This window comes from Mycteria americana, chromosome 1 (assembly GCF_035582795.1).
Source record: "Mycteria americana isolate JAX WOST 10 ecotype Jacksonville Zoo and Gardens chromosome 1, USCA_MyAme_1.0, whole genome shotgun sequence".
NCBI classification, from domain to species: domain Eukaryota; kingdom Metazoa; phylum Chordata; class Aves; order Ciconiiformes; family Ciconiidae; genus Mycteria; species Mycteria americana.
The window spans coordinates 151894943-151910067 of NC_134365.1; the positions used below are offsets into that span (position 1 = coordinate 151894943).

At 37.4% G+C, this 15125-nt stretch overlaps 1 long non-coding RNA gene across 1 annotated transcript in view; it reads left to right on the plus strand.

Annotated features, from left to right (window-relative positions):
• Positions 1 to 2688: 2688 nt before the first annotated feature.
• LOC142404931 (uncharacterized) overlaps positions 2689 to 15125 on the plus strand; it is a 65902-nt gene continuing 53465 nt past the window's right edge. Inside the window, exon 1 of the long non-coding RNA XR_012773999.1 lies at positions 2689 to 2798. This is a non-coding gene — a long non-coding RNA (uncharacterized LOC142404931). The remainder of the gene's footprint in view (positions 2799 to 15125) is intronic.

Here is a 15125-nt window from a genome sequence, read left to right on the forward strand (position 1 = left end):
CCTAAAGCTGAGCATTGCAGATCTGCATGAGGAACCTGGAGTTTTTGGAAGATTGCAGCAAGGTTGCACACTGCAGGCACTGCTGGCACCAGAAAAATCTCTCAGTCTTCTGGCAAGAAGGCTGTGTTGTCTCAAGGGCTACTACACCTGTGGACGGTTTCTTCACAAACTGTCTTCCCTTATCTTATCCCACCCTCCTTAGCACACTTTGCATACCTTTTTAACGCTGCTGTTATTATTCTATGAAAAACAATTTAGTTATCTTCAGTACCTTAGGTATTTTACTAACTTTCCCCAAAATATTCTGTACAACTGTATCCATAATTGAATAACCAAGGTTTCACTTGAGGGGACCAGAAATGGGTGGTTTGTTTTTAAACCCTTCCTGAAATACAAACGCTTACTGTGGATAGAGAGCTATGATTTGAAAGCTGCAGAAATCCAGTTCTGATCCCTGGTTTGTGTGCTCTGTTTGGTAACTGTCTTGCTGTTTGCAGCAGCATATTAATTCTGAAAGTGATATACTGCTTTTGAGTCAAAGGAAGTTATAAAATGAGCCGGAAATATAACAGCTCAATAATACCTCCATAATAAATGTTTCACACTGGATTCCATTAAAAGTATCATATTCACTCTTATGGCTTTGCACAGGAACACATTTCATGATTACTGCCAGGGTACAAGGAGAAAAGTTTCTGGCAAATATGCAGGCCATTTATCAAAGCATACTCAAGGTATGGAGGATTACAAAACTATGCCAGAATACTGGGCTGCTAAAGCTCTGAATAAAGATTAGAAAGGCATTTTTTAAAAAAAACCCTGATTTTCAAAAAAGAATTTTTGAAAAGTATTATCCTACAGGTAGCTTTTCCTAGATAATTACTTTGATCACCCAGCAACACAGGCATGCTCTTTGTGGGGGGATTCATTCAGCTGAACACTCTAGAGGTTCAAACTGGGCTCTCTTTAAGCACAATAAAAACAATTAGGAACACAGAATGTGCAATTCAACTAATCCCAAGGTAGACATCTACAATAAATCAGATGACTCACCAAACCCATCTGCAGTCTGGGTAGCCAGATCAATTCAATGGGAATGCATGCCCCAAATGAGTAATAGGGGAGACCACCTTCTGTACCGGAGCCGAGCTTGGTGTACATGGGGATGGAGAACTGCCATGCCCAGGGGAGCTTTCCACACCACAGTGCAATTCGGCCTACAATATAGGTCATCATCTCTACATTTTTCTCCTTTCATCACCCTAAAACTTCTGTGCACCTGCACCTCAAAACCTAATGATCGTTTATGGCCAAACATCCTCAGTACAACAGGTACCAGGAGAACCTCATACGTGGCTGGGAACTTCCAACAGGCAGCTAAAGAGAGTAAGGAGCACATATGAGGTGCAAAGAGTCTGTTACCTTGGGAGCAATCAGTTCTAGAAAGTTTGAAGTTACCAGAGCTGTGTGTTTCACTGCCTTTCTCACACCCGCAGGCTAGGAAATAACTAGTAAGCATTGGCAACACTCCTGAAAACTACTGGCTAACTAGTTATGATATCAGTGTTTCAAACATCAGTTTCTGTTTAATGAGTGTCTGATTTCTGTATTTACACCTGGTAACTGTTTAACAAGGTCTGTATTCAACTAGAGTGAATTAAATCTCCCTGCTCTAGGGAAATACATTTTAGGCATTTCAGGTAGAATTCATATGCCCATCTGTAGCCGTCTAGCATGTATGCAGCCTTAGTGTGTAGCAACTATCCTCCTCCATCTATGAATGGAGGGAAGAGAGAGAAAGAGATTTTTAGTGCTGGATTTGTTATCCTAGAAAATTACCTTCATATGGGATGAATTGCCTTCATGTTGTTGATGGTAAAAGGGACTTGGATACTCACTTCAGCTGGTGCCTGCAGCTGGTCACAAATCAGAGGCTGGTGTCAGAGAGGATGAATCCCACCCCAGAAGTGCTAATGACCTCTCAAAAACCTGAAGAAAACAAAAGATTCCCATAGAAAATTATAGTGTTCCCTGGAGCTATTTTCTCATTGAAAATGAAGCACCATGTACTGACCAAATTTATTTTTTACCTCACTGTGCCCAAACCTGCTCATTTTCATGAAAATGTAACCCTGATCAAGGTTATTATTAACCTGTGTAACCCATGTGAGTAGTGGTTGAAAAAGTTAGTCTAACCTAATCACCTCAAGTTTCAGAAAGATCCATTGGTCATTGCATTTTTTTCTTAATTCTCCATTTTCATGCTTTTCTCATTTGTACCATTTTCACATTTTATTTCTTCATTTACAGCCCTTTTCTCGTTTGCATTTTCTCTCTTCCATGCAACAGAGAAGTTTCTCATTTACAAGCTGACACCTGTGGTTTTGAATAGCACCTTTTAATATAAGTTATATGAATGAGATGTGCTGCATGATTTTTCAGTGTACCTTACACAATAATTGACCTCACATAGATTATCAGTTATTCATGGCCCCTTGCCTTGAAAAGGGTCCTAAACAGCCAATCACAATTTAAAGGCATATTATTCTGCCTTAAACACATTTATTCACAGTACCTTTCACAAGTTATTGGCCATTTTCTTTTCCAGAATTAAGGATTATTGAAGCTTGCGCAACGAGAACTTTGTTCTTCATAACTCATCCTCTTACTTGCTTATGCAATGAAGCATTATAATTTGCAGATAGTTGCTTCAGAGGACTTATGACTTCACTAGCTGTACAAAGACGAGGACAAAGACAAGTCAAGAGGAAGGAAAACATTTACAACATAATGAGGAGGTAAATCAACTTAGATTTGCTGCAAATAGGTTGATGGAAAATATCACTGATGTTCCCTTTTAGCTGTGAAGATGAGGTGCTTCTACCAGTCCTTTTTCAATTCTAATACAGTACTTTATATGGTCTTTTCTTTGAGGTTGAAGAGCCCAGATATTGCGTACCTGATTTCTGATCTTTAGACAAATGTTAGTAGTCCAAAAAAAACCAGGGTAGGGAGTGGACCTCACGAGAATTCCTCTACCTAGAGCTGCGGTGGGGTCCACCACTAGAAACTTGGTTTGGGGGTTAAAAAACTGCCTAGACCCTCTGCTAAGGTAGCTAGAGTTATGCGCACCACTGTTTTGCATCCTAGTTTCCTGATGTAAGAGAGGGGAAGTAATACCATCTACATATGGGCACATCCAGGATGGCAAATGGGGTGTGAACTGAGAGATTATGCTCTGGAAATGATCCTTACCCTGTCAAAAATCGTGTCAGTTCTGCCATCAGAACATTTCTGAGGGCTCCTGGGTAACAAGAACACAAGAAATTGCAGTGCCCATTGATATGTTCAGGGGTTAACAGTGTGCTTATTTATTTCACCCCACTTACTCCCTCGTGTTTGTGGGGTCTTCCATACCAGCCTTTTGTAGAGTGCTTTGAGATCTGCAAAAGGAAAGGAGCCAGAACTGCTAATTATTATTGTTACTGATGGAAGATTGCAATAAGCTTCAGCAGTTTTTGGATCAAAGCTTGAATTACTGAATATTCTGTAAAGACTTTTTTACTCTCTCTCCACTTATAAGAAGTGTATGTATGCATACATAAAAAACACCATAAAGAGAAAGGTATGAACTGAAACCTGAACAAAAATAGAACTTCTCTTGTTATGTCTAGCTCATATCCTTGGCTGTTTTTGTTTAAATGACCCTTATGTGGTAGGATAAGAAAGAATAATATATGATTAATTTCTATTCTGAAGCCTTGTTTGAAAGGTGCTTTATTTGCATTAGCATTCATAATTACTTAATGACAAATCAGATATGGTTCATTGCTAGTAAGTGTAGAAACATGTTGTCTGAAGGATGTAGTTTAATTAGTATACTCCTAAAAACACGTCCCTCATGACCATTGGATGTAATCATTATTTTATGTATTTAACTGTGAAATTTATGTTTACTCAGCAGGCTAGAGACCATCTTTTTTTTTTCCAAAGCTATTTAATGCAATACATTTAGACTTTAAAGGAACCCACAAAATCTCCCCAACAGCAGGTACTAAATAAATAAAAAAAATTAAAACAACTATTATTGCAATGAAGCAGATATATTTTTTTAAAAAAATATAACCAACATAATATTGCATCCATAAAACATAGCAGGAGGAATAAATATGTGGGGAAGCTCATTTTAATTCCTCGGTTAATAACTTAGACAGAGGAGATGCACATTCTCCTAGATCAATGAGACAATTTGGGCATTCTTTTATTGTTGATTAGTGAATCTGAAAATGACCTCATTTCAAGGGCATCGAGCGATTTCTCTTTCTCTGTGCCGGTATAACACAAGTGAATACTGTGAACACTTTTTCTACCCAGGCTGCTGTAGAATCTGAGGATGCCCTTTCCTCAGTGACACAGAGAATAGTGACAGCAATCAAAAATCATCAGGTCTTTGCAAAGAGGTCTCTGAAAGCCACACAGTCTTTCAATAGTAATCTCATTTTTCCTTAAATCTCCCCCTGGAAAAGGGAGTCCTTCTTCACTGAGCATTTCCAGTGGGCTGTGGGAAACCAGTTACGGAGTTAGATGTTATTCAAGCTGTGTAAGGGAATCGGCCTTCCTTTCAGCTGCAAAGAGGCTACAATTAAAAGAGACAATAATTTTCCTCCGCTCTTCTGCAAGGCATATTTCTAGAATATTTGTATTTTTAGGATGCATGCTATAATTTTTTAGGATACAACTATTCGTATTTTAGGATACATACTACCTGATATGCTTTCTACTTTATTATTTCTGCTCCTGATTCATCAGCTTCAGGCTAGGTCTGGTGACTTAGAGATAGGTGCCTTTCGCACCTGTCAGTAGCAAACCCTTAGGTTTTAAAGTTTTTCCCTTTTATCAGGGTTTGCCTCTATTACTAGGCACAAGCATCCGGAAGGGGTTACGGGTGTCTCTGTGCTTCTGCCACTTCTGCTTCCCAACTACAACAGTCCCAGTATCTGGCTCTGCAGTGCAGTGCCTCCAGCGATCTCCACCTTATTATTGTCACTTGCCTAGAGAAAACCTGGGTGCTGGGCAGGGGTGAGAAGCATGTGCATTCTGACTGAACATCCCCCACAGCTGGTATAACCGTGTGCCCCCTGATGAGTTGTGTTGTATGGAAAGAGGAGAAACGTTGTCACTGGGGCTGTGTCTGCACTGGGTATTACGCAGAGCAGCTCATGACATTACATTAAGAAATAAGTAATAAGTGTGCCCATTAATCTTGGGTGGTAATGAAGAAAGCAGTCAACTTTTGAAGCAATAGTATTGTATAAACGTGACAGGATGTTTTAGCACTTACTTGGTCCACAATGGCCTGGTTCTGCAGGGTTTGCTGGAGGATGCTGAATGCTTTTCTTTCCCACTCCCCCTGCAGGCCCTGCACCCATCCATGTTATCCCAGAGGACATAGATGTTCTCCCAGACTACACAAGTAGTTTGGGCCAAGACAAAAATGTTTGTGTTTTCTAATACCAGCAAACAAGCAAATATGATAAATGAAATAGAAATGGAAACACAAGGGTCCCTTCAAAACCACACCAACTGAAAAATGTAAAGCGCAGTCATAATCCAAAAGAAAAGGTGGTTTGGTTTTTTTTCTTTGCAGTGTTCAGGAAACGTGTCCTTTTGCTTTGCCTTTTAGGATACATACCTAAGTATCACGTAGGAAAATAGGGCATCTTACGCAAATCTCCACAAAGAAAACTCTGTAGGGAATGACACAGGGGCATTGTCTGAAGGACACTTCCTTTTATGATGAAAACAGAATTTAATATGCAAGAAAGTGCATTTCCCTAACTGAAAAACAGATTGAATAGCTGAAGCAGGGGTGTGTGGATGAAGACTGTAGCTAGGAATGTACAGAGAGCCTGTTGAAGGGGTGGAGGGCAGGTGGTAAGGATTGGCAACGTTGTTGGGTGTGGGCTGTTAGAAATCTGTATGGGGAGTAGTCATGAGGGAGACAAGAAGTGTTGCTCACACCACAGAAAACTTTTTGAGGTACAGGATGAATATCATGAAGATTCAAAGAAACATTTTGCCATAAAACTTTGTGCTTTTATCTCAGTACTCAGGACATTTTCACATTCATTCATCCCCAGTTTTCTTATTTGTTAAAAAAAAACCCCAAACCAAAAACTTTAACTTGTCTTCTGTTTTTAGGAAAAAAATGAGGAGAAAAAATAGAAGGGTGCTGAAAGGCACCTAACCTTGTGTCTTTGTGTTCCTACGTGCTTGTTTCTTTTTTTTTTTTTTTTTTGCATCCTGAAGTGGAGGAGTAGGGATCATCCCACACAACAGGAAATGTGCATTGAAAGTAAAATGAGTCTACATGTAATATGAGTTCAACAAGTCCAAATCTTTAATGGCAAAGCATCAGCTGCCTTGTCATGGAAAATTTCCTGTTGTTAGAACTGCAGGTTGTTGGTGGTGTTATTTAAAGAAAAAAAACATTTTGTTTTCGAACTTCTCATATGTCACTAACAATGAGGGAAATATTTTAAAGACAACAACCAAAATTAAATTAACACAGTAACACAGCTTTGTGCCACTCATGCATGCATAGCAAGGAACAGTAAAAGAGATATTTTTAACAAATAAAAATTCAGAACTCTGTACTAATACGTTCTTACCTGTTCAGAATGATGTGATTGTACTGAATAAAAAAAAATGTTTAAGAGCAAGAACCGTACTTACTACTATACTGCATATGAAATGGAAAACTTCTAAGACAAATTACCAAACAATGAAGGCATTACATAAATTAGAAGGTTTTTATCCATATTGCTGGATAAGGAATATCCTGTGCAACTGAACCAAAGCTGTCATGTGACTGATAACATTTGCAAAGGAGACCTATGTAATTCTAGTCGGTACGTCTTTTATTTAGTGAAAACATGAAATCCTCCAAGATTTAGGTTAATGGGATATTCTGCTTTGCTTCATCAGAGGTGCCTGTTCAAAAGATGGTCTCCCTGAAACTGAAAATCATCTACTCACTTTGCAGCTTTCATCGTCTGTCAACATTGAAAGATAACTGATGGCAAGGACATCTGTTGTATAAAGCAGGTGTGGCTCTTGGTTGCCAGCAACAGTCCTGCCACTGGCATGCAAAGCCATGGGCCTCAGGAACGTAAAAGAATTGCACTTTTGCTACTACTGTTAAAGACAATAAGTTTAATGCAAAAATAATGCAAAAGCATAGAGATAGGAATGGCACTGTTGTGGATTACATGAAAAGTCTGTCTAGTCTTGCTTTTTGGTCTTGCTTTTGACAGTGGCCAATAGCAGATCCAACAGGGAAATTGCACAAGTGATACTTCTGCTCCTAGATCTCCCTACGTGCAGCAACTTGTGGCATGAGGATATCCTAAATGAGGGGTTGTATTTGGAGTTTGTATTTAATGGCCCTTTATGGGCTTTTCCACCATGAAATTAAATTCTATTAGTTTCCCTTTGATGTTAATACCTGTAGCAGAAGTAGTACTACACACTACATGTTCTTTCTTTTGGCCACCTCGAGCAACTTGCCCGCTTATTCATGTTGTTTCCTATCCAGTTATACACCCAGCAAGGCAAAGCTTTATTGAGTTTAGTGGGACCCCGATGAGATCCAGTGGCTTTCAGGGTTGTTCTTTCAGCGCAGGGCTTTACATGGAAAATGTCACGATGGGAAGGCCTTGTATAGTTGCACAGTTCCTAGCACAATGATAGTAGGTAGCATGAACAACCTCTGGTTGTGATTACGCTGTGCTTTGGTTTGTAAGAACTGATATCCCTTACCAACTTTTTCTACCTAGTTCCACTGCAGATGCTATTTTTACTAACATAATTGCTTTATCTTTCTTGAAACTTTCCAAGCAGCCCTCAATTATTATTTAATAATAACATACGGTGGTCAGTTCAACAGGCTAATTATATGATGCAATGCCATAAAAAGTATTTCATTTTATCACTTCTACATTTGTTGCCTTTTCCTTTCACTGAATGCCCTCTGTGTCTCACTGTAGAACAGAGTAGTGAGGACTACCCACTGCTTTTCTCTGTACCACTCATTATTATATATGTCATCTCCTATTCTTTTTGCTTCACACTAAATAATCTTAATCTTTTCAGTTTCTTTTCATATGATCACTCCCTATCCAACTAATATGTATTTTCTGCCCTTTTTTAGACCCTTCTTCTTCTACTGTATCTTTCTGAAGTGCGACTGAAACCCGGTAGAGTATTCAACATGAGGATGTAACCTCCATTTATAGAATGACATTATAATAATTCCTGTATTAGTCTCCATCCCCTTCTTAATATAGTCTAACATCTGAGAACCTTATCAAAAAGTGAAATGTGAAGCAATTAAATCTACAATATGTAAATCTGAACCTGACAGTTAGGCCTATAAGAAAGATATTCTTTATGTACAAAAAATAAAACTCACTCTGAATTAAGGGAACAAACAAAAGATGATGCATGGGAAGTGATAAAGAGGATTAATAACAAGAAATGGCTGTAAGACCTTCATCACAAAATCCATGAGCTAAATTTTGCTCTCCATTACAACCCCAATGGATACTATGAACATTAGTAACCTGCAATTATGTTGTATAAAGGCTGCTGAGTTGCATTGTAATTAACATCCTTTAGGGTGACCACAGTAATTTTAAATGTTATCGTTGAATATACAAATGAAAGTGGAAGGTGTTGAATATTCTATAGCAAAGTTGAAGCTGATGTTGGTTTTATATTTTCTTTTTTCATATCACATTGTGATAAGCAGGCCCTCACAGAAGGATTTCTTCCTCACAGAAGTGCAGTTATCTGCAACTTGAATATTTTCCAAATTGTGTTTTCCCGTCTTGTCCAGATTTACTAAATATTACCAGCTATAGATTTTGAAATTAAAATGGCAATGATAAATATTGTTATAATTACAGAAGTAACCCCTACTTGCACTACTTAAGTGGGAGACTGTTTTGCCTCTAGTAAAACTAAGCAAAGCCGCAATGCTGATGTAAAACTGCATCTTCTTGCAGTGCTGTCTGCTGGCAGGAGTTACCAGAAGACTCATCACAGTGGATTTAGAGGAAAGAGGCTGTAGTCCACCTATATCACTTTTCCTTTCTACGGGGATTCACTATTCTGGAAAAAGCGCCTGTTGCTGGTTTGGAAACAATGGGTTTCCTTTGCACTTGTCAAATATTTAAGGCAAAACTCATGAAGTACATTGTGAGCCTAAGAAGTGCATCATTGGTGAGTTACATGGTTGCGGTTCCAAGTTCTGGATAATGGTTTCAGTGGCTGAAAATGAAAAAGGTAAGTGCCAAAAGCCAAACATTGCAGGGAATGAGGAATTTTAATACACCTATGAGGTTTAGCTAATCCCTTGTACTTCATCTAGCAACATTTACAGTCCTCAGAAAGGGCCCAGTTATCCATGAATATCTGACTTTTGGTGCTGGCATGAATGGTGTTTCAATGGCCAGCAATGATTGTTTGAACTTATATAAGGCTTTTCTGGTCACTTATGAGCTCTCTAGTGTTCTTACAAGCATACCAATGACAGTAATATAACAAAATCTCATAAAAGAAGAAGATATGCATATCCATTAGACTAATGCTGCCTAAAAGACAAAAGTCTTCACAGTTTTCCCAAAAGTCATCTGAGGAGCTGTGGTCTTCACTGGTGTTCTTTACATTGTTCGTTGCTCTTTTTATTTCTCTTTTACTTATTTGTAGTTTTCTCTTCATGTTTCTGTCATGAGAACTTATGGCTGTAGGTCTGTGGTCTTTTTTGCGCTTGGAGGCTATTGCTGTGCTGTAGTGAATAACCCGTTCCTCAAGCTCAGTGCTCTGCACCACTGAGGGCTTCTGCAGCTCCATGAATGGCTTGAACCTCAGCCCTTACACCACAGTGAAGTTTTTAAAGGCAATTTGAATTGTGCTATAGACATTCCTTGACTTCTTGTTAGCCCTGGGTTTCATCCTTCTATATGTACATGGAAAAGAAAAAATTTCCTTCAATATAAAAACATAGCAGCTGGTTAACTGCCTGACAGAGCAAAGCAGTGCTGCACAACAAATGAATAAGTGAATATTTTATATAATTGAAACACGAGAGTGAATTCTTCTGGTAGACAAAATATAGTTTTCCAAGGGGGATTTTGGCATTGGCACTGTCTAAAATTTCCAAACTTGTGAGAAGTTCCATAGGACCTATAATGTCTTCAAGCTGTCATAAAGGCCTCTTTCCTACTATTTTTCCAAATATGGAAGCTACTTGGCCAGACTAAAGATTAAATTTATTTCCCAGATGGAGATGAAATAAGGCTTTTATCCAAGCAAAGTCCTTAAACATGCGCTCAGCTTAAACATGTGAGTAGGTCATTTGAAGTAGGACATTTCACATGCAATGGGAGTGAAAAATGGGAGTTCTGGACTGTAGATAACTCTGCTCCTTCCTTTTTCAGGTAAATAGAAAGAAATCTTATGCATGCCATGTTATTATGTACCATTAAAAAAAGAGAATTTCTAAGTACAAATACAGAAATGTTTCTATTTTATTTGCGTGAAAATGATTCCTTCAGCTTCAAATGCAGGAATATGCCTTATAGCCCTTGAATAAAACTGCTGAAATTTTGGATTGATAACTCTTTAAATTAATGATACATTTAAATAAATAGCTAAATCGCAATAGAATTTTGTGTTACATCTACATTAATAATACCAAATGAATTAGTCATGATTAATGTTATAAAGAATATCAAATGAATTAATAATGATTGGCCACTTATTGCAAAATGGGCAACACTTTATAATAAGTGGCAAATCCTTCTTACTTCCTTTGGTATTTCTTGCAATAATTTTAATCATGATGAATTCTTTTGGTATTCAGGTGCATATAATACAAGATTCCATAGGAAGTCTGTTGTAATTTAACATAATCTTACTGAAAGGATTCATTTAAAGCCTGCCACTATATTTGGGGCCAGATCCAGGCTGAACTTAGGCACTTCAGGGTTTGTCTCTCTGGCACAATGTAGCTGTCATGGGATGTCCCTCAGAGTCATGGATGCTGGTGCAGAAGTGGGTAGGTAAGTGAGCCAGGTGCACAGGTGACTGAGCAGGCCTGTTCATGGTAAATATCTTTTACCAAGTCAAGCTTCAGATTAAAACTCACCTAGCTACAGTACCTTTAAGGTTTTAGGTTTTTTAATATCTATATAAAAATTATTAATTAATAACAATAATTTATTCCGGTGTTAAGGTCATATCTAGTATGCAATGACAGTCTCATAATGTCAGTTCTCACATTAGGGAACTCTGTTTCCTGGGATCCCTCATCTTCTCGTAGAAAATATTCCCACAGCTGAGAGCTGATTTTTGCAGATATCTGGTCTGTGGTCTTGATGCTGTGGTAAGCAGGCAAAACACAAGGCCAGCAAAACAAAGGTTGAGTAGACTTAGAGGGGAAGTAGACTTAAAGTAGACTTAAAGGATGTTTTAGTTTTGGTAACAGAAGGGAAAAGAAGAAAACATGAGCAAAACTATAGGTGACTGTATGCTAGATATGCCTAAGCCTCATGCATGCGCAACTGCACTGAAAAATGCCACACTTTGTAGAGAAAAATTTTCCAGTAGAGATGTTTGTGGGTTTTTTGAAAAATGTAAGTAAAGAAAGCAGTCAGATCAACATGTACCTGGAGCTGCCATGGTAGAAGTCAAGAATGGTTTGATGTTTGTTTTCTTGGTGGACAGTTTGTTTGTTTTGAGGCTGTGGAAAGCCAACGCAGGCAATCTATGGAGCTGGGAGTCTTTCACCGGCCTGCAAGCACTAGTATGGTAACAGGCTCCAGCCTAACAAACACCAGAGCACAGGTTTCTCTTCACACAGTGTGAAAACTATCAGTTAAGCATTTTTTTCCATGGATGTAAGCTTAAATACTTAAAAGAAAATGGATAACATTAAATATTTATTATAGCTGTTATGGTTAGATCAACATAGTGCTGTTGCTAAAAAACCAACCTAACAGCTTGGTTTTAGACCCAAATTTAAGAAGCAAAAATATTTTGGCCAAACAAGTAAAATATTCTGTGAGCTGCAATGCCATGTTAGAGCTTTATTTTAGTTTTATGGGTTTTCTCCTGAAGATTTTTAGTAAGGATTTCATGATTAAATAGTAATAGGGGAAAAAAAACCAAAAACCAAACAACAACCTAGTTTAAGTTTGCACTACACTTCTTTTTTTTTGTTGTTAAAAAATGTCATTTACGTAGTTTGAAATATACATTATTTCTGAGTTTATAAGAAAAAGGGTTGTTGCCAGTTATTCACCATCTGAGTAGAGCTGAACATTGCCTCCACGGTGATACTTCCCAAATGGTATATCAGAGAAAATACCTCTTACCTCATAGGAAACATTGTCGTTAGTGCTGTAACTCCTGAGTTTGGCCTTATTCTGTTAATTAACCCTGTTCCCATCACAGTTTCTATCTTGCTCAATGGCATTTTTAAATGTATTTCTTGAGCAGTTCTGCAACTTCTTGCTGCTGGACTGCTTTTCTACCATTTTGGCTTTGTACAGCCAGTGAAAATTGCATTAAGATCGGCATTCTTAGTGGACTGATGTCAAACATCCTTTATGCCTCAGAAGGCCACATTGTTGGCTTGGTTTTTCTTCCATTTACTTTGGTCAGTTGGATGAAACCACAAATAACTACGATCCCTATTTTGCTACTCAAGGGCTTCATCCAAACATCTGTTTTTTTCTGGATGTAGCAATGGAATTCATTAAAGAAGAAAGCTGAACCTAAAGTGGATCCCTCAAATTTAACAGCAGATGAGATGGAGCTTTTTGAGACTTTCATAACTAGCAAACCTACAATTTCCTTAAAGGAATTTTGATCTCTGCTTTTCCCAAGGGACAAATTGCATTGATGTCATAATATCTTTGAGTTGAAGGTTTAATATGTTTTGAAGGTAAGTCAATAGTTTGTTCTCAAAATCCTTAAGAAGCAGAAGGGAGGGGAGGGGAAGAGAAGGGAAGGCAAAGCAAGACAAAGCAAGGGACCTCCAATACACATCATACTTTTTTGACACTGATCAAGTTTGTATTTGTTGTGGGAGTTCTTATTACTGGAATTCAAGAACTGACCCTTCAGAAAATTCTTTTTTCCTCCCCAAAAATTTATGGTCAACTACAAAAGACAGGCATGACATCATATAATGATACTACCAGAATGCAAATTGTATAAGAAGTTAACCAAATTCTGTCATTAGATATAAATTTCCCAGCATCTATACCAAAAATAGATTGCTTCCAAATTCTATTACTTCTATGTAAGTAATAAAATGCAAGTACTGCTTTCTTGTTTAGGCTTTTTTTTTTCCATAAGGCTAAGAATCAGAGGTAAGAACAGATCAACAGCAAGATATATGACTTTTTATCCACATTTTATGCATACAATAATAATCACTTAACATGAATAGAACTGACATTATTAGTTCTTATACAAATGACATTTCCTAAAGGCAGACTATTTTTAAACAGATACTTAAATAAAAATGTGTGCACCTGCAAGCTTAAAAGGCCACTGCAAGCTATCAGCGTGTAAAGCAGCACCTACAAAAAGACCCTGTTTAAAACAAGAATCTGCACTCAGATAAATTCCAAAGGATAAGTGTTTAATACCTGTAATATATTTAATTTTGTATTTTAGCTGTTTTACTTGTTTTCTGTCAGAAGCATATAGCTTTTTTCTTCAATTAATTGTTTCTGTACTATTTGTATAAACCACCTCTAAATACTGGTTGTACATATTTGCTTAGGCTGATCCAGTCCAGCAACGAAAAATCAGTCAAATCAATGATTTGACGTCTAAAGTAAAGGATTTCTATTCAAAAAAGAAATCCAGAAAACTATGAGATACAGACAGTGACACAAGTTTGGCTCACATTTCTAAATGTGGTTTAAACTCTTTCATTCTTATAATCGAGGTATTTCTACCTTTTCTTGACACCGATGGAGTTTAGCCTTCTGCCATGATGATGTCTTCTTGTCAGGTACTTGCTGGAACTTCCTTTATAGCCAATGATATAAAGGATATGCATTTGACCCATTTCAGATGTTTACTTTAAGATTAAACAAATTATTCAGGCTACTACATAATCATTTTAAGAAACTCTTTTTTTGTTTTCTTATTCAAAACATTGTGTTTTGAATAAGAATTAGCAAGACAAAATATATAGCACTAATTCATGTTCTGCCTCAATAGATATCATAGCTCTTTTCAGGAATTTTGAGAGGCGAATTTTTTTTAATACTTTAGATGAAGACTCAACATTTCTCAGACCAAGGGGACTAGTCTGTTGATTCTAATTAAACTCAGATTACATTTGTTTCTTTAAACTATAGGCTAAGAAATTTAAACTTTCTTAAGAGGACCACAATCTTTCAGGAAGTTTTAAAATACCAATGTTTTGTCTGCACTTGCGTAGTGTTTATTTTGTTGAACAGAGATACCGCTGTATTTGTTCGCTTTGTCACATTCAACATGAAAAGTTTGGGTTTGTTTGTTTGTTGTTTTTTTTAAGTTGAACATCACAGAAAAATTCTTCCTCCTGCCCCTAATTTTTCAGAATCCAATTGAAGGCTAAAAACTGAGAATTTGTTCTTCTGCATAACTTAAGCAAAAAAGTGTTCTGCTTCAATGGAACATAGGTGACCTGGCAGGGCAGCAGAATAATTTAGCATGCAGATTTTAGAAAGGAAGTTCTTAAAGGGAATATACCCAGAAACTCTAAAAATGTTAATAAAAAGTTCTTCACTCTAAACCACTGGTGACATTTGAGGGCAAAACCTTTTGCATTTTGATCCACCAAGGTCAGGAAATACAGACTCCTTGCCACATATTTCTCCCATTTCTGGAAGGAAAGTCTAAGAAATTATAATGTTCTTATAGATATATATTTTTTTCATTCTTATTGCAGTTCTTATGAGAAAAAGAATCTTTACTAATAATTCACTTTGGCTCTGTGAAACCAACTAGTAATATCTCGTTATTGTTCTATAGTCTGAAAAACCTTTCCATCT